The sequence below is a fragment of the Pinus tabuliformis genome, chromosome 9 (assembly GCF_031772625.1).
Source record: "Pinus tabuliformis cultivar Carrire ecotype Pingquan chromosome 9, CPIR1, whole genome shotgun sequence".
NCBI classification, from domain to species: Eukaryota; Viridiplantae; Streptophyta; class Pinopsida; order Pinales; family Pinaceae; genus Pinus; species Pinus tabuliformis.
Genome location: NC_142307.1, coordinates 251,175,174 through 251,194,032, shown reverse-complemented (window position 1 = coordinate 251,194,032; position 18,859 = coordinate 251,175,174). Strand labels below are relative to the sequence as shown.

The following is an 18,859-nucleotide window of genomic DNA, read 5'->3' as shown; positions in this document are numbered from 1 at the left end:
ATAACATATTATGAAGTGGAAAAATTAATTGCGTACTAAGGGATAAGGACTTGCATAAATTTTGGTGGGTAGTACCAAGTAGTAAGTTTGCACATTTAATGGTGGTTAAGTATATTTGTTTACATCTTATTCCTATCCATTTTTTATGCAAATGCTTCCTTAATATGGATGGTAAGTATGTTATTTATGTGAGTACGACTATTTTCAACAATTTTAATTTTAAACGGTTTTACAATTAATAATGAAAAATCATGGCATAAATATCTAAAAATCATGACATAAATATAGCAATTACATCCATAATGTGAGGACTCACATTTTGGCATAAATATAGCAATTACATCTATAATTTGAGGAATAACATTCTATTGTTCAATTTATTTTTTCAACTATAAAATTTCTTTAGACCAAATAACATTTTTCATAACATTTTTTCTGATTAGTTTTAACTAAAATCTAACTTGAATTTAACCCAACAAAATTTTAAAACATTGAATTCATTTATATTTTTAAAAATACATTTTTAAAAAACAAACAATCACATTAAATTTATTTGACGCATTACCATAACAAAAAAAAAACTCTATTTCATCTCAAACTTCTATATTTCATATATATATATTATAATACAGAGAAAAATACTCTCACAATATTTTACAGGCTCTTTAAAAAAAAAACAATTCTATTTCATCTTGAACTTCTATATTTCATATATATATATCTATATATATCTATCTATATATATATATATATATATATATATATATATATATATATATATATATATATATATATTATAATACAGAGAAAAATACACACACAATATTTTATAGGCTCTGTAAAAAAAGAGTCCTCGACAAATTTTCATTGGATAAACAGAGTTACATTAAAATTCCAACCCTACTTTTACATTTGACAATCCATATTCGATATTTAGGGGAAGGAGCAAAGAAAGATTTACGACGTGGATCACGGAGGATACTTCTGTGTATGAGGCAGATGAGAATCTAGTGATGGCGTCGCTGCATGTTGACGAGAGAGTAATATGGATTGCCTTCTCCTTTGCCCAACATATATGAATGACTCCCCTGTTCAATCACTTTCCTGTCTTGAATCACAGCAATTGAATCTGCATTCTGAATGGTTGTCAGTCGATGAGCTATCACAATGCTCGTTCTCCCCACCATTATTCTGTCCAGTGCCTCTTAAACGATCTTCTCTGACTGGCTGTCCAATGCGCTTGTTGCCTCGTCTAGCAGTAATATGCTCAGATTCTTTATTATCGCCCTTGCTATCGCAATCCGCTGCTTCTGTCCTCCCGATAATTGAACTCTTCTGTCTTTGTAGTTTGTTTCGTATCCCTCCTCCAAAGAGCTGCACAAATCCAACTTAATTTCACTGATCTGGTTCAATAAATCATATTGTATTCCATAAATAATTATTTCAATTGCAGTTGATTATAAACATTATGTTTCAATTGAACGATTGCAGTATTACCTGATGAAGTCATGAGCATTTGCAGCCTTTGCAACTTCGATCATCTCTGCCTCGCTTGCTTTCCCTTTTTCGTATAGAATGTTGTCTCGAATGCTTCCTCCAAACAGTGTGGACTCTTTACCTACCCGAGCTATGTGATTCCTCAAACTCTTCAAATTGAAGCTCCTGATGTCACTGCCATCGATTTTCATCGATCCTTTTAGGGGATCGTAAAACCTTTCATTTAATCCAATGATGGTCAATTTATCGGATCCGCTTTGTCCTACAAGTGCCATGCTTTTGGCAGCTTTTATCCTTAAGCAGAAGTTCTTGAAGATCATAACATCTGAACGAGTTGGGCAAGCAAAGTCCATGTTTCTCAAGTCCACGCTTCCTTCTACCTTATCCGTTTTCTCACCCTTCTCATCGTTCGGGTTTATCTGGTTCTCTCAGTCCACGATGCCAAAGACGGATTCAACTGCATCAGAGCCTTTTGCGATGTCGGGGCTTATAATTCCTACTTCTCCTATCGCTTTTCTAGTGCTCATCAGAATGAAGAAAACTTGGAAAGGAGCTTTGGAGCTGATTTTTCGTTTCGCTACAAGGTGTCCCCCATACCAGAAGTCCAAAGCGAAATTAGCTATAGTGATGAATTGTGATGCTCCGAGGGCACATCCTACAAATAAAGATTATTTTATACTGTCTCTGCGAGGTCCTTCTTGAGTATTTTCGAAGAGACGGAGAATATTGTCCTGTGAAGAGAACACACTAATAGTAAAATGGTTAGCAACAGCTTCTGCTGCTAGTTGACTGCCTTTATCTTGAGCTTTGAGAGACTTTTAAGACATGGTCTTAAGCAGAACCCTTCTGGTGTAGGAACATAATAATATGATGGGTTGCACTGCAATTATTACAACTGCAAGGCACCATCATAAAATCAAAGCCATCGTGAAGGCTACTATCACGACAGAAGAACCACCCAACCTCGAATGTAAATATCTTGGATAGCATCCGCTCTCGAATTCTTTTTGTAAGATATTCCCTCATAGCTTCAAAAATGTAATGCAGAAGTACGTTCACTAAGAACGCTATTACTCCGAAGGCCGCAAAAATGAAGGAGTATACTTTGATTTTGGATTTGATTTGGTGATGGTCTTGAAGAAAAAATACAGATAAAACTTCCCCAAGGAAAAAGGAATGGACAGGTTTGTCGGAAATTTCTGGTAATTTCAAACAAAAACTGAATAGAGAACAATGCTCTGTTCCTCAGGATCTTAACACAGGGAAGCTAAATTGTTTGTTGAAGAACAGAGTTTTACCCACACATAAAAAAACTTTGTATTCATTAACCAGAATGTTGTTACAAAAGGATCTTCCTCTTAACAGAGGGATTAAACCAGGAACACTTCAGTTCCAAAAACCTTCACTGTCTCAAAAAAAATTACTCTGTTTCAGCTGCAAATTTTTACACTACTGTGTGTAAAAATAAAACTTACATTTACTGCTGTAAAAAATCTCTTACATTCACTTGCTGATTCTATTGCATTTCATATGAAACTACAAAAAAAATTCACAATAGCGCTGCTGCGCATTCCCATTACATATGTTCAACAACAAAACACATTACAATACATTTGCTGCTGCGAGTTTTTTTTTTTTTTTTTTTTTTCACTCATGCGATGCTGCATATATTTTCATTACATGTTAACCAACAAAAAACTTACATTACCCTTTTTCACTGCTGTGTGAAATATTTCTTCATTCACATTGATGCGTGCTTCCCTTAACTTATACACTCCAAAAAATGATCCAAAGAAAACATTCTACATATTACGTATTACATTGCATATATTTTTAACAATAAAAAAAATGAATGACCATACTTCCGTGAGTTTAAAAAAAATAAAAAAATTAAAAGGTCTTACCTGTATTCGACGAATAGGAGTAAATACCGTTAATTACTTCACTGAAACAAATGGCGGTCAAACCCAAAACTTCACGCAACGTTCATGGATCAATGGCAGAGACCTGTACAACAATTTTAGTTCCAATCGGATAGTGGACAACCAAGCTTTCAATCGAACGGTTATCGCATGATCAATCCAAATGAGCTTTACCTTTCAGGAAAAGAGTTGTTTTCAAAACTGCTTGTGGACACGCGTCAGCTGGCGTACTGTATCGCATCCCCTCCGGAGAATACCACTGCTTGGAGAAAAGAGGTGCGATGGAAACAGGTGGTTTTGTTGAATTAAATGCGTGGTTGTTTAACTGGGCGGCAGTTGAAATTACAATTTCAACACTCCCCTTTAATTTCAACTGTTGGGTTATTAGTCATACCTAGACATTTCCTCAAAAATTCAAAACTTTTCTGTTCCAATGGCTTGGCAGAATGTCTGCAACCTGCTCTTGAGTCCTGCAGTGTTGTAAAACAATTTCTCCATGGCTTACCAATTCCCTGATGTAATTTAACTTTGTGTCAATGTGTTTCGTTCTCTTATGAAACATGAAATTCTTAAATAAAGCAATAACTGAGCTATTGTCATGAAAAATCACAGTTCCTTTTGCTTGCTCTCGGCCTAAGCTCCTTAACATCCTTCTCATCCAAATTTCTTGACATGCTACTGCTGTAGCTGCCACATATTCTGCTTCTGCTGTAGACAATGCTACAATAGGCTGTTTTTTAGAAGCCCATGAAATAACTCTGGAACCCATGTGAAAAACATAACCGGATGTGCTTTTCTGATCATCTACACTTCCAACCCAATCACTATTAGTGTATCCAATTAAATCTGAACATTCTGAAGTAGTATATAAAATGCCAAACCTTTTTGTACCTTTAACATACCTCAGAATCTTTTTTGCTACCTGTGAATGTGCTTCTTTTGGCCTCTCCATGAATCTGGAAATTAAACTAACAGCATGCATTATATCCGGCCTAGTTGCAGTCAAATACATGAGGCTGTCAGCTATGCTCTTGTACAAACTAGGATCAAAATCCTTTCTGTTGTCCTCTTTGCTGAGTTTTAATCTCATCACCGTGGGAGTGATTGCTGCTTTGCTCTCGTGCATGTTAAATCTTTCCAACACTTCATTAGCATATTTCGCTTGTGAGATAAAAATATCATTCCCACTTTGTTCTACTTCTATTCCTAAGAAGTATCTCAGCAAACCCATGTTAGTCATTTCAAATTCTTCTTTCATGACTGTTTTGAAATTTTCAATGAGGTAGTCATCATTACCTGTGAAAATAACATCATCAACATATAACACAACAATTAGTAATTTACCATCCTTTTCTTTGATGTAGACGGTGGGTTCTCCCTCACACTTTTCAAATCCATTTTCCAGTAGATAGGTATCTATCCTACTGTACCATGCTCTTGGTGCTTGCTTTAGCCCATAAAGAGTTTTCATCAATCTGCACACTTTGTGCTCTTGGCCTTTCTTTTCATAGTCTGGAGGTTGTTCAATGTGAACCTCTTCCATTAACACTCCATTTACGAATGCTGACTTCACATCCATTTGGTAAACTTTCCACTTGTTTTGAGCTGCTATGGACAACATTGCTCTCACGGTTTCCATTCTAGCAACCGGTGCGAAAGTTTCCTCATAGTCTCTCCCATACTACTGCTTATATCCTTTGACAACGAGTCTTGCCTTGTGTCTTTGTATTTTGCCTTCAGCATTAATCTTGGTCTTATAGACCCATTTAACTCCAATGACTTCTTTACCTTTTTGTAGTTCAACCAAATCCCATGTCTTGTTTCCTTTTATGGCATTGATCTCCTCATCCATAGCTTCTACCCATTTCCTATCCTTAATTGCATCTTCGAAATGAATAGGGTCATCAACATGACAATATAAAGCAAACAAAGAATTCATACCTTCATCATAAATGTCACTTAAATTTATGAACTTCTTACCTCTTTCGTTTGGTGTATAAGTGCTTAAGACACACTTGAATTTCCTCCTTGTGGTGTGCTTGAAGAAGCACTTTCATTTCTCCTCAAGGGTGTCTCTTGCTATCCTTGTGTTGGCGCTGCTGTTTGGGGATGTATTTCAGCCATCTCCTCATCACCTTCATCATGCGACAAACAGTTTTTAACATTCACTATTTTCTCTATGCTTCCATCCTAAGCTTCCTCCTCAATGAACTGAACATCTCTGCTCACAAAAACTTCTTGGTGGATGGGTTATATAACCTGTAAGCTTTGGATTCCTCATTGTATCCAATGAAAATACATTTCTCCCCTTTTCTGTCCAACTTCTTCCTTAGCTGATCTGGAATGTGGGCATAAGCCACATATCCAAAAACTTTCATGTGGGTGACTCCTTGCTTTCTCCCACTCCATGCTTCTTCCGGCACTCTGTTCATGACTGCTTTTGTAGGGCACCTATTCAAAATGTACGCTGCACATTGTACAGCTTCAGCCCAATAATCATTTGGCAAATGCTTTACCTTTAACATGCTTCTCACCATATCCATGATTGTTCTATTCTTCCTTTCGGCAACTCCATTTTCCTGCGCAGTGTACCTAGTGGTAAACTGCTTATGAATTCCACTTTCTCTACAAAAGCGTAGAAATTCTTTGGAGATATACTCACCTCCTCTATCAGTTCTTAGAACATTGATATGCAGCTCGCTTTGGTTTTCTATAAGTGCTTTGAAATTGCGAAATTTTTCAAACACTTCACTTTTGTTCCTCGGGAAATAAACCGATTTTTTTCTACTAAAATCATCAATGAATGTTAGAAAATATTGGCTACCTACTAGTGATGGAGTTTGCATCAGTCCACATAAATCTGAGTGGACAATTTCTAAGGGTGCTTTTGCCCTTATGCTTTTCCCAGATGGAAAACTTTCTCTGTGTTGTTTCCCCAAGATACAACCTTCACAAAGGCTATCTGGTTTCTCTATCAATGGTAATCCTATTACCATTCCTTTTCTATGCAACAAGTTAAGACCTCCAAAGTTGAGATGTCCAAATCTCAAGTGCCACAACCAATTTTCATCCTTTGGTACGCTTTGGAAAGCCTCTTGTGTCACTGCTGCGATTACTTCTTTATTTTTCAAATCTGCCTTTATTCTGAGAGGGAACATCCTATTCATTGTCATCTTCACTTCAGCAATACATCGTTTTCTGGGTGCTCTATCCATGATGGTGCATACATCATTCACAAAGAAAACATTGTAACCATTTTGAACAAGCTGTCCAATACTTAAGAGGTTACATTGCATTCCAGGAACATAATAGACATCTGCTATGGTTTTCTTTTCACCTTTCTTTGTAAATATTTTTACTTCTCCTTTTCCCATAACATAAACTTTACTAGCAGTCCCAAGTGTGACTTGTGACTTCACATTCTTATCTAACTTAGAAAATAGGGCTATGTTTCCTGTCATATGGTTGCTGCAACCGGAGTTTACAAACCATACTTCTTCACTATTTGTTTGAGCCATATTACATGCAAACAATAAATTATCTTGACTGATATTTTCTCTAGTGAAATTTGCACTAGATCTATTACTCATATCATGCTGCTTCTTCCTACATTCATTTGCATAATGCCCATATTTTTTACAATAATAACATTGGACATTGGATTTTTCATACCTTTGTCCTTGAGCATGATGTTGTCCACTTTGTTGGCTACTGCCTTGGCCTTGGTTCTGATTTGGATTGCTGCCTCTTCCTTGAGTGTTTGCTGGACTGTTTCTTCTACCTCTGTTATGGCTTCTGCCTCTTCCTCTTCCAAAGGACATCTGGGTCTTGAAGGCATGCTCTAGAGATGAGTTTTCATTTCTACTCAATCTCTGCTCATGTGTTATCAGTGATGCATGTAGTCCATCAACTGAGAAATTTGTGAGATCCTTTGTCTCTTCTATGGTGGTGACAATCACATCGAACCTTGAGGGTAGGACCCTCAATAGTTTCTCCACAATCCTCCTTTATTCAAGAATTTCTCCATGAGTCCTTATATATGTGTCCAGACCAATCACTTGTGTGAAGAATGAGTCAATATTATCTGACTCTTTCATGCACATATTCTCAAAATCTCTCCTCAGCAACTGTAGTTTTGCTGTCCTCACTTTCTCCATGCCTTGATAGGCTGTCTTGAGAGCTTGCCATGCTTCTTTGGATGTCTTGGTTGCTGCTATCCTTGGAAACATACTCTCATGCACTGCTTTATACAAAAATACGAGGCCTTTTGAATCCTTCTTCTTATTGCTCTTCAACAGATATTTCTCTGCTTGAGTTAATCTATTAAACTCATTTTCATCTTCTGGTTCTTCAAACCCATATTAAACAAATTACCATAAGTCTTGTGAGGCAAGCAGGGCTCTCATAGTTATTTCCCAATAGTCATATTTTTTCCCATTAAATTGTGGGAGCTGAGTATTAAAGATACCCATGCTAGTGCTGGTGCTGGTGCTGGAGCCAGCCATTCTTGCACTCTAAACTATGCTTTAAAATACAGTCAAGTATTTAAATAATTGGCTTGAGAAATACCTTTGAATCTTTCTTGACTGAGTCTTCACTCTGTTGGAGAAGCTGCTTCAAGAAAAAGAACCTTCCTTCAGCTTATTTGACACCTTCAAAGAGCCTGGACAAGCTCTGATACCATGTTGGAAATTTTTGGTAATTTCAAACAAAAACTGAACAGAGAACAATGCTATGTTTCTCAGGATCTTAACACAGGGAAGCTAAATTGTTTGCTGGAGAACAGAGTTCTACCCACACATAAAAAAACTTTGTATTCATTAACCAGAATGCTGTTACAAAAGGATCTTCCTCTTAACAGAGGGATTAAACCAGGAACACTTCAGTTCCAAAAACCTTCACTGTCTCAAAAAAAATTACTCTGTTTCAACTGCAAATTTTTACACTACTGTGTGTAAAAATAAAACTTACATTTACCACTGTAAAAAATCTCTTACATTCGCTTGCTGATTCTATTGCATTTCATATGAAACTACAAAAAAAAATTCACACTAGCACTGCTGCACATTCCCATTACATATGTTCAACAACAAAACACATTACATTACATTCACTGCTGCGAATTTTCTTTTCTTTTTTCACTCGTGCTCTGCTGCATATATTTTCACTACATATTAACCAACAAAAAACTTACATTACCCTTTTTCACTGCTGTGTGAAATATTTCTTCATTCACACTGATGCGTGCTTCCCTTACTTTGTTCACTCCAAAAAATGATCCAAAAAAAAACATTCTACATATTACGTATTACATTGCATATATTTTTAACAATAAAAAAAATGAATGACCATAGTTCCGTGAGTTTTAAAAAAAATAAAAAATTGAAAGGTTTTACCTATATTCTACGAACAAGAGTAAATACCATTAATTAATTCACTGAAACAAATGGCATTCAAACCCAAAACTTCACGCAAGGTTCATGGATCAATGGTGGAGACCTGTACAACAACTTTAGTTCCAATCGAACGGTGGACAACCAAGCTTTCAATCGAATGGTTATCGCACGATCAATCCAAACGAGCTTTACCTTCCAGGAAAAGAGTTGTTTTCAAAACTGCTTGTGGACACGTGTCAGTTGGCATACTATATCGCATCCCCTCCGGAGAATACCACCGCTTGAACAAAAGCGGTGCGATGGAAACAGGTGGTTTTGCTTAATTAAATGCATTGTTGTTTAACTGGGCGGCAGTTGAAATTACAATTTCAACAATGTTCAAATGCTCCAAAAGATAAGGCTCCTGCACAGCCTAATAGAGCATGCTTCCATTCCGAAGTATTTAAAAGAAGCAGTCGATGGAATGAAGGGGCGGACGAAGGCTTCTGTTCAAGTATCAGTTCTTGCTGGACTGATGCAGACATGTTCGAACTCGATCTGCTATAGATACTAGAGCTCCTTGCTCTCAAAGACTGGTCTAGCACAGTGGAGCTTTCGAATTGCTCATCTGGCTTATCTACCGAGGCCTGTTGCAGCTGAACCAAAGTAGCATATGCTCCATGGGGTTTATAGATAAGATTTTCATGCGTACCTGTCTCGATCACATGACCATTTTGAACCACCACAATCATGTCCATGTTGCGGATTGTGGAGAGGCGATGAGCAACTATAATTGTTGTGCGTCCGACTGAAGCTTGCTCTAGAGCATCCTGAACAATCTTCTCCGACTCTGCATCTACAGCACTCATGGCCTCGTCTAGAAGTAGACGAGGATCCTTGAGCATAAATCTTGTAATAGCTATACGTTGCCTTTTCCCTCTGGACATCTGGACTCCGCGCTCACCAACCTGTATTAACCAAATGAAAGGAAATTCAAATCGACTGCACTTGGCAGAAATGGAAGATGAGAAAGAAAAGATAAATTTTACCTGTGTGTCATAAGCATCTGGTAGTTGACTGATGAAATTGTGAGCATTGGAAGCTTTGGCAGCAGCAATAACCTGATCCATGCTGGCTCCATCCTTCCTGAATAGAATGTTCTCCTTGATTGATGTAGCAAAGAGTGCAGGTTCTTGACTTACTAGTCCAATCTGGGAACGGAACCATTTCAATTGTAGCATTTTAGTGTTCACTCCATCCAACAAAATCTCTCCAGTGAGTGGATCATAGAACCTCTCTATCAATGCCACAACTGTAGACTTGCCTGACCCGCTTCCTCCCACCAATGCAACGGTCTTGCTTGATGGAATAGTGAGACAGAAATTGTGAAATATCTTGGACTCTGGTCGAGATGGATATGTGAACTCAACGTTTCTAAATTCAATTTCGCCGCTGACCTCCTGCAATATTTCTCCTTTTGGATTTTCCCAATCAATGATCGGTTCTCTGTCGATCATCTCAAAGATGTGTTTACCAGCAGCACAGTCTCGAGAGATCTGCAAACACATCAGTGATTCATTTTCCGTTCTTGTATCAATTATAGAAATAACTGAGAAGGAGAGAAATGGATAGGGAGAAAGCTTACAAGCCACCCATAAGTATGAGAGCTGAAGTGATGAAAATCCTTCCTCCGCCAGCCCCATGATACATAACCAATGTGCTATCATACCAAGCATTGAAGGCCCAGATAACGAAGGTCACTGCTACACTACGTACTATCCTAGAATCAAATGATATGATTCACGTCATATATTAATAATAAGAACAGGTGTCATAAGGAAACCCTGAACATATTGAACATCACGATCAGATTGTATAAAAGAATATATTCCGTGTAAGAAATGAGGTATTTAGATATTAGGTTGCACTGGCCATACATAGGATCTTCTAGAACCTTTAAATAGTGAAACGGAAAGTCTTCGGACAGTAACCTAGTAGCGCCTCACTGGGTGAAACATACATTATAGATTGGCGTTTTAAAAAAAAATCGTAATCAGTGGAGTTCTTAATGATTGAAATAACAAATGTAATCCATGAAGTTCATCTCAAGTGAAACCGTCGTTGAGGCCATCCACTGTTCTCTTCTATTCCTGATACGTTGATTCTCAAAATTTAGAGGTTTTGTACCATTTAGAATGGCCAAATTTAATTTAGTGCGTTTGATTGATTTTTTTGGATAACGATGTGTGTTAATATTTATTTAAATTAAAATTAGTCTCTTTTTAATTTAAAATTGTAGGGAAGGGAAAGCTATCTTAGAGTATTGTGTATTTGGGAGAAAAAATATTAAGGTATTTTTGAAGCTATCTTAGAGTATTGTGTATTTGGGAGAAAAAATATTAAGGTATTTTCGATTGGTTTTTGCATTTGCACTAGATATTTTAGTGTGAATAAGTGTAATGGTGATTCAAGTTAGAAAGAAGCATAGTGTGATTTGATATTTTATTATTTTTTTAAGGTAAGAAAAGTAATTTTAAAATAAAAATTGAGTAAAATAAAATTTAAAATTTGGATGCAAAGGAATTTATTGTAGGTTGTATTTTCTATGAATGCACTTTCACATTTTCTTATTTCCTGAGGATTTTAGTACCAAGTGAAAGGTATGCAATAGGTCTTGATTTTATAGTTAAACCAATGTGACAGGTGTGGATGATAGAAGAAATTATTATGTATGGAAATTGAAGCACAAAAGTTTCTGTTAGGGTCCTATAATAATAGTATTCATAATTTTGAATTGGCTATGGTTAGTCTTGTAATATTGTACATACTTTTGCTTTCTGCAAAATGTTTTCCATATTAAAAATTAAAAAATGTAAAGAGGGTATGTCCTAAAAGAATAATCAAAGGACAAAAAAGAAAAAGAAAAGATAAAAAAAAGTGAAAAATATGAACCCCAAACAAAAAACAGATCATGGAAGTGTACAAATTCAAGTGCCATTGCTTTTACTTTTATGTGCAAAATAATGGTTGTGTGCAACTTGTCATAAATGCCACAACCCATGATAGTCAAATAGCTTAATCTTGACTAATTCATGCTTTAAATTTCATGTTTATAGATAGAGAATAAATATCTAGCCAAATTGTTTAACCTTGGGAGATTAGTAGATAGGCAAAGAATAAAAATGTGCTCATAAGCTTAATCTGAGCCATTGGAAGTTATAAGGTTATAATTAGATAGTTTTCTTGTCAAAAGAAAAGGAAATAAAGGGTCTTCTAGATCAAATGCACCCAATAAAGTCAAGAAAAAATGTTAGGGTAAATAAAGGGTAGGTAGATGAAAGGTTGCAGATGTACAAAGTTGTTAAATCATAAGCACATTTATCATGCTTAAATCTTATGTTTCAGTGTGTAGGAGCATTTATGAGAGTGAAAGGATGTTCACTAGCTTACATGATTAAATTCCCTTCATTTCATTTCAACCCCCACATACTTATTTTCCAATTTCCCCATTATCCCCTCATTTCTGATTAAAATACCATTTTCCCCCCATTTTGACCCTTATCCCTTGGTTTCACATATTTTCCTAGTAATTAACCTCAAAATTTCATCTCCCTCCCTAAAAACCCCTTTCCCTAGTGTGAAACCCATTCCCCATGGAAAATTCACCTCCCCCCTCATTAATTTTTCTATTCTACCTCAAAAACCCATAAAAACCCCTTATCCTAAGTTTTTATCCCCCCTCGCATTATTTAATTAACTTCTTGAGTTATATTTCCCCAACATAAACTTTTTAACCCACCAACCCAGGTGCAGTTAAACAAACCCCACTACATTAACCCCTTGTCCCACTCCATTAAACCCGCTCATTATATTTAGAATCCCCACTTTATTCATTAATTAATTACAATTAATTGTAATTAACCCCTCAGGCCCTGTAAATCCTGACCCTGATGCCCCTTGACCACGCAACAGTCGTTAGATCTCCCACCCCTAGATCAAATGGCGCGCATCCATATCGCACTCATTCCCTCTCCGAAGTTTACTACCCTAAGAGAACGTGAGATTCACAGTTTTGCCCGTGCCCGATTTTGCTATGTCGCAGCTCCAGGTGAAATCACGTGCTCTCAAGGAAATACCGCTTGCCTACCAAAAGCGGTGTGATGGTCCATAAAACTACCTCCCTGCCAAAAGCCAAAACCATGTTGGGTTGTGTTATATTCTTTCCATGACTAACCGACGTAGTTAAATGGGGGGTTAGAGGGGGGCGGAAGCCCCCCTTCGTTGCGCCGATTGCGCAGCAGGGGGGTCACAGGGGGGGGCGGCATCCCCCCCTGTCCGGGGGGTTTGAGGGGGGCGGGTAGCCGCCCTCTACGGGGTTCGGGGCAGCGCCCCGGGAAAATATTTTTTGGACCCTATATTAGGTTGGGCGAACCTACCTATGGTTTTGTGCATGATTTTCGCACATGGTATTGGACGCGATGGTTTTTCGGTCCATGGTATTGGATGCTTCGGCATGTATAAATATGTATTGTAACATTGAAAGGAATATAATGAAAAATCAAGCTGGTAGTCCCGGTTTTGGGATCCAGGGAAAAATCTCTGTGCATATGTGTTTTATGGGTTATTCTCTCGCATTGTTTATTTTCTTTGTTTAAGAATTCGTATGCAGGTAATTTCTGTATAGGGTTAAAACCTACATTTGGTATCAGAGCTGTTTTGGCTTCAAGGGGACGCCTTTGTTGCTGAGGGGTTTCGCTCGGGCCTGTGGTAGACCCTGTTCAGTGGGAGATCTGCGAGATCGATTCTGGTGGTGAAATAAGATGGCGAGCATTGGAAAGATCGAGATTGAGAAGTTCAATGGTCAGAGTTTTGAGTTGTGGAAACTCAAGATGGAGGATTTTTTGGTCGATAAAGATCAGTGGATCGCGGTAGATCCGGGTACTAAACCATCGGGAGTGACCAATGAAGAAAGGAAGAAATTGGATCGGAAGGCAAAGAGCACAATACGATTGTGTGTCTCAGATTCAGTATTGCTGAATGTATCAGGGGAAGCTACGGCAAAGGCTTTGTGGGTCAAGTTAGGGACTTTGTACCAATCTAAGTCTCTGGTGAATAAACTATTCCTGCGGAAAAAGCTGTATAACATGAGGATGAAAGATGGAGACTCGGTGACAGAGCATCTGAATGCATTTAATACTTTGGTAAGTCAATTATTATCTGTTGATATTAAAATTTCAGATGAAGATAAGTGCATCAGTCTATTGTGTTCTCTACTAGATTCGTGGGATAGTCTGGTTATTGCAATAGGTAGCAATGCAACTGCTTTGCAGTTTGATGAAATAGTCTTAGCTTTGCTGATAGAGGAGATGAGACGGAAGAATATGGACAACCAGAATGGTGATGCCTTGTCTGTATGAGGACGGTCCCAGAACAGAAAAAAAAAAAGTCATCGAGTGGGAGATCTAAATCTAGAGGGAGATCTAAATCTCCAGGAAAACCTACAAAGGTGGTGCGCTGGAAATGCGGAAAGGAAGGGCACTTCAGAAGGGATTGTAAATCTAAAGCTCCTGATAAAGGAAAGGGATCTGATGATGCTCCTTCTGAAGAGGCGAAAACCACCTCAGATGAAGGTGGGGATGTGTACTTGGCTTCTTCAAGTACACATGTAGATCATGAGGCATGGTTGATTGACTCAGGTGCATCCTTTCACTTCACTCCCCATAGAGAGTGGTTCTGCGAGTATGAGAAATACGATGGTGGTGATGTCTTCTTAGGAGATGATAGGAAGGCTAGAATCATTGGTCGGGGAAAAGTAAAGTTGAAGTTGCAAGGTGGAAGGGTTAGAACACTTCCGGGTGTTCTACATATTCCTGCATTGGCCAGAAATCTGATTTCTGTAAGCAAGTTGGATGATGCAGGTGTAAAGATGGTGTTCGAGAAAGATACCTGCAAGATGGTTCGAGGAGCACTGATATTGATGCGGGGAGTTCGGATTGGAACTCTGTACAAGCTGCAAGGTAGCACTGTTGTTGATGGGTGCAATAGTTCTATGGTTCCTGAAAATGGAGTAGAAAATCTAGTGGTCTCTGGAGAGAAGACCATGTTGTGGCATCAAATTCTTGGACATATTGGAGAGAAGGGCCTTCGAATACTTCATGGTAAAGGTATGGTATAAGGTATGAATGATAGCTCTATGGATTTTGATTTCTGTGAAAATTGTGTGTATGGGAAGCAGAATCGAGTGAGTTTCCCCTCTCGTGGTAAGAGGACGAAACAGATATTAGAGCTTGTGCAAAATGATGTGTTTGGACCTGTGAAGGTTCCATCACTGGGTAAGTCTGTGTACTATGTATCATTCATAGATGACTTCTCAAGGAATACATGGATATATTTCCTTAAGAAGAAATCTGAAGTCTTTGACAGGTTTAAAGAATTTAAGGCTCTGGTGGAAAATCAGACAGAGAAGAAGATAAAGGTGCTGAGGACAGATAATGGTGGAGAATTTTGCAACAAGGAATTTGAAGAATTTTGTAAGAAGTTTGGTATAGCACGGCAGAAGACTACTCCATATACACCTCAGCAAAGTGGAGTCGCAGAAAGAATGAACAAGACGTTGATGGAAAGGGCAAGAAGCATACTCAGTGGTGCCGGGTTAGGACAGGAATTCTGGGCAGAGGCGGTGGATACTGCACGTTACCTGATCAACAGATCACCCTCATCAGTGTTGGAGGATAAGACTCCACAAGAAGTATGGACTAGTAAGAAACCCTCTCTTTCACATCTGAGGGTATTTGGATGTGATGCATATGTACATGTTCCAAAGGAGAAACGAACCAAGTTGGATAGTAAATCTGAAAAGTGCATCTTTATTGGGTATAAGGATGGTTTAAAGGGTTATAAGCCTTGGAACCCAGTCACATGGAAGGTTGTGTACAGCCGAGATGTGGTGTTCAGAGAGGTAAAAGATGTTATTCAATCTGAAGTCCAACCAAAGGAACCTGAGAAGATAGAGTTTGAGCCAAAGGAGGAAGAATCAGACTCTGCAGCAGAGGAGGAATCAGAAGATGAAGAGCCACAAACTCCGGCTGTGAGAAGATCAGGTCGAGAAAGAAGGCAACTAGAAAGGTATAGTCCATCTGCTTTCAGTTCAAATTTTGCTTTGTCTGTTACTGATGACGATCCCAGAACTGTGAAGGAAGCAGTGGATTCGGAGGATGGAAAACTCTGGAAAGAGGCCATGGTTGATGAAATGGCATCTTTGCACAAAAATGAGGCTTGGGATCTGGTAGAGTTTCCGGCTGGAAGGAAACCCATTGGCAGCAAATGGGTGTTCAAGAAGAAGACTAATGCAGAAGGAAAGGTGGAGAAATACAAAGCTCGGTTGGTAGCAAAAGGTTATTCCCACGTGTCGGGAATTGATTTTGGTGATATTTTTTCTCCTGTTGCCAAGGTAGCTTCTATTAGATTACTTTTATCTATTGCTGTTGCTTTTGATTTTGAGGTAGAACAGATGGATGTGAAGACAACATTTCTTCACGGGGATTTGGAAGAGGAAATCTACATGAGGCAACCTGAAGGCTTTGCGGTGAAGGGTAAGAAAGAACTGGTATGCAAGTTAAAGAAAACTCTGTATGGGTTAAAACAGTCACCAAGGATGTGGTATCAGAAATTTGATACATTTATACGGGGACTTGGCTTCACCGGAAGCAAAGCAGATCATTGTCCGTATTTTAAATTAATTGGTGACCGTGTTATTTATCTGGTCTTGTATGTGGATGATATGTTGCTGGTTGGAAATGACAAAGAAATTATCCAGGATTTGAAGACCCAATTGTCCTCCAAATTTGACATGAAAGATCTTGGTGCTGCAAATTATATTTTGGGCATGGAAATTAAAAGAGATCGGGCAAAGAGGAAGCTCTGGTTAAACCAAAGGAAGTATGTCGAGACAATACTGTAGAGGTTTAATATGCAGGATAGTAAACCGGTGAAGGTTCCTATTCCTGTAGGTGTGAGGTTATCTGTTGAACAGTGTCCCAAGACACAAGAAGAGGAAGAGGACATGTCCCATGTTCCATATGCAAGTGCAGTCGGTAGCCTGATGTATGCAATGGTCTGTACTAGACCAGACATTGCACATGCAGTGGGAGTATTGAGCAGGTTTATGTCAAAACCAGGGAAGGAGCACTGGACAGTAGTGAAGCGGGTTTTCAGGTATTTGCGTGGCACTAGTGATTATGGTTTGTGCTACCAAGGAAGACCAGGATTGGACAGAGTGTTGGATATTCATGGTTTTCTTGATGCAGACTGGGCTGGAGATCTGGATCAGAGAAGATCTACAAGTGGGTATGTGTTTAACCTATTTGGAGGTGCAGTCAGTTGGATGAGTAAGAAACAATATGTAGTGGCATTATCAACTACAGAGGCAGAATACATGGCAGCCACTCATGCAAGCAAGGAAGAAGTTTGGTTGCAGAGATTGTGTTCAAGTATGGGGTTAGTACAGGGAGCTATAAAAATAGACTGTGACAGCCAAAGTGCAATTTTCTTGGCAAAGAACCCCTGCTTATCATTCAAAGACAAAGCACATTGATGTTCAGTATCACTTTGTGAGGGATATGATAGAAGACAAAAAGGTGTTGCTGGTAAAGGTGGACACTTTGAGGAATACTACAGATGCATTGACAAAATCTGTGAGCTCTGAGAAGTTCTCTTTGTGTAGAGAAACAATGGGTGTTTCAGGGCTGGAAAAATGACTAAGCTCTCCTGTGGCCCCCTGTGGAAAGAAAACAACAAGTGGGAGATTGTTGGGTTGTGTTATATTCTTTCCACGAATAACTGGCGTAGTTAAACGGGGGGTTAGAGGGGGGCGGTAGCCCCCCTTTGTTGCGCCGATTGCGTAGTGGGGGGGTTTGAGGGGGGCGGGTAGCCCCCCTCTACGGGGTCCGGGTCAGCGTCCCAGGAAATTTTTTTTTGGAGCCTATATTAGGTTGGGCGAACCTACCTATGGTTTTGTGCATGATTTTTGCACATGGTATTGGACGCGATGGTTTTTCGGTCCATGGTATTGGATGCTTCGACATGTATAAATATGTATTGTAACATTGAAAGGAATATAATGAAAAATCAAGCTGGTAGTCCCGGTTTTGGGATCCAGGGAAAAATCTCTGTGCATATGTGTTTTATGGGTTATTCTCTCGCATCGTTTATTTTCTTTGTTTAAGAATTCGTATGCAGGTAATTTCTGTATAGGGTTAAAACCTACAAACCATCCACTATTCATTTATGAATTCTGCGCCAAATTCTAACAGTTGTCGGTTAAAAGGCTGGAGAAGCCCATTTCGACTCTTTTCGCTCGTTTGCACTGTGAATGCCGCCCAAGCCTTCCTGTGCCACCCTAAGCCTCTGCAACTGAAATTGACCATTGTTTATCTCCCGAACAAGCTCTAGACACCCAATTCAAGCATCCAGTGCACAACTGAGGCCATCGTACCATCTACAGTCACCATTAAAATCAGTTTGCAGCCTGAACCACCAATTTCTAAGTATTTTGAGAAAAAACCAGAACGACCCTCTCAATTTGAAAACATATAGTTAACTCAAATATTAATTAATTGAATTTAATTAATTTTCCCCTAAATTGAAGAGTATTTCCACCTGAATACCCAAACCCCTCTTTTGCAAACTGCAAATTACCCTCTCATTGCACTAGTGTTTTCAAAGCCTCATTGCTACAGCCTATACAAGCGCAATTCACATCTTTCCCCCTAAAGATGGCTTCCTAGAGCTCTCTGGATGTGAGACCTGTGTCAACCCCTCACTTGGACATCGACCATTTGGCACTGGTAGACAGGGATTTCCAAATAAAAGACACTGCTACTGCAACCTACCTTCTGAAGCTCCACTGCTAGAGTAAGGACAGATTCCTAAACCATGCAGATGGAATCCACCTTTGGGAATCCAATTTACCCAAATATCTATTCCCAGAAGTCCACCCATTCCCTAATATCATACATTTTTGTCATGCCTGCTATATCCCTAACCAAAGAGCTATTGTTGCCCCAA

General features: G+C 38.7%; 1 pseudogene; it reads right to left on the bottom strand.

Moving 5' to 3' along the window:
- Positions 1-1,007: 1,007 nt before the first annotated feature.
- Positions 1,008-10,497, bottom strand: LOC149148141 (ABC transporter B family member 15-like; annotated as a pseudogene).
- Positions 10,498-18,859: the final 8,362 nt, after the last annotated feature.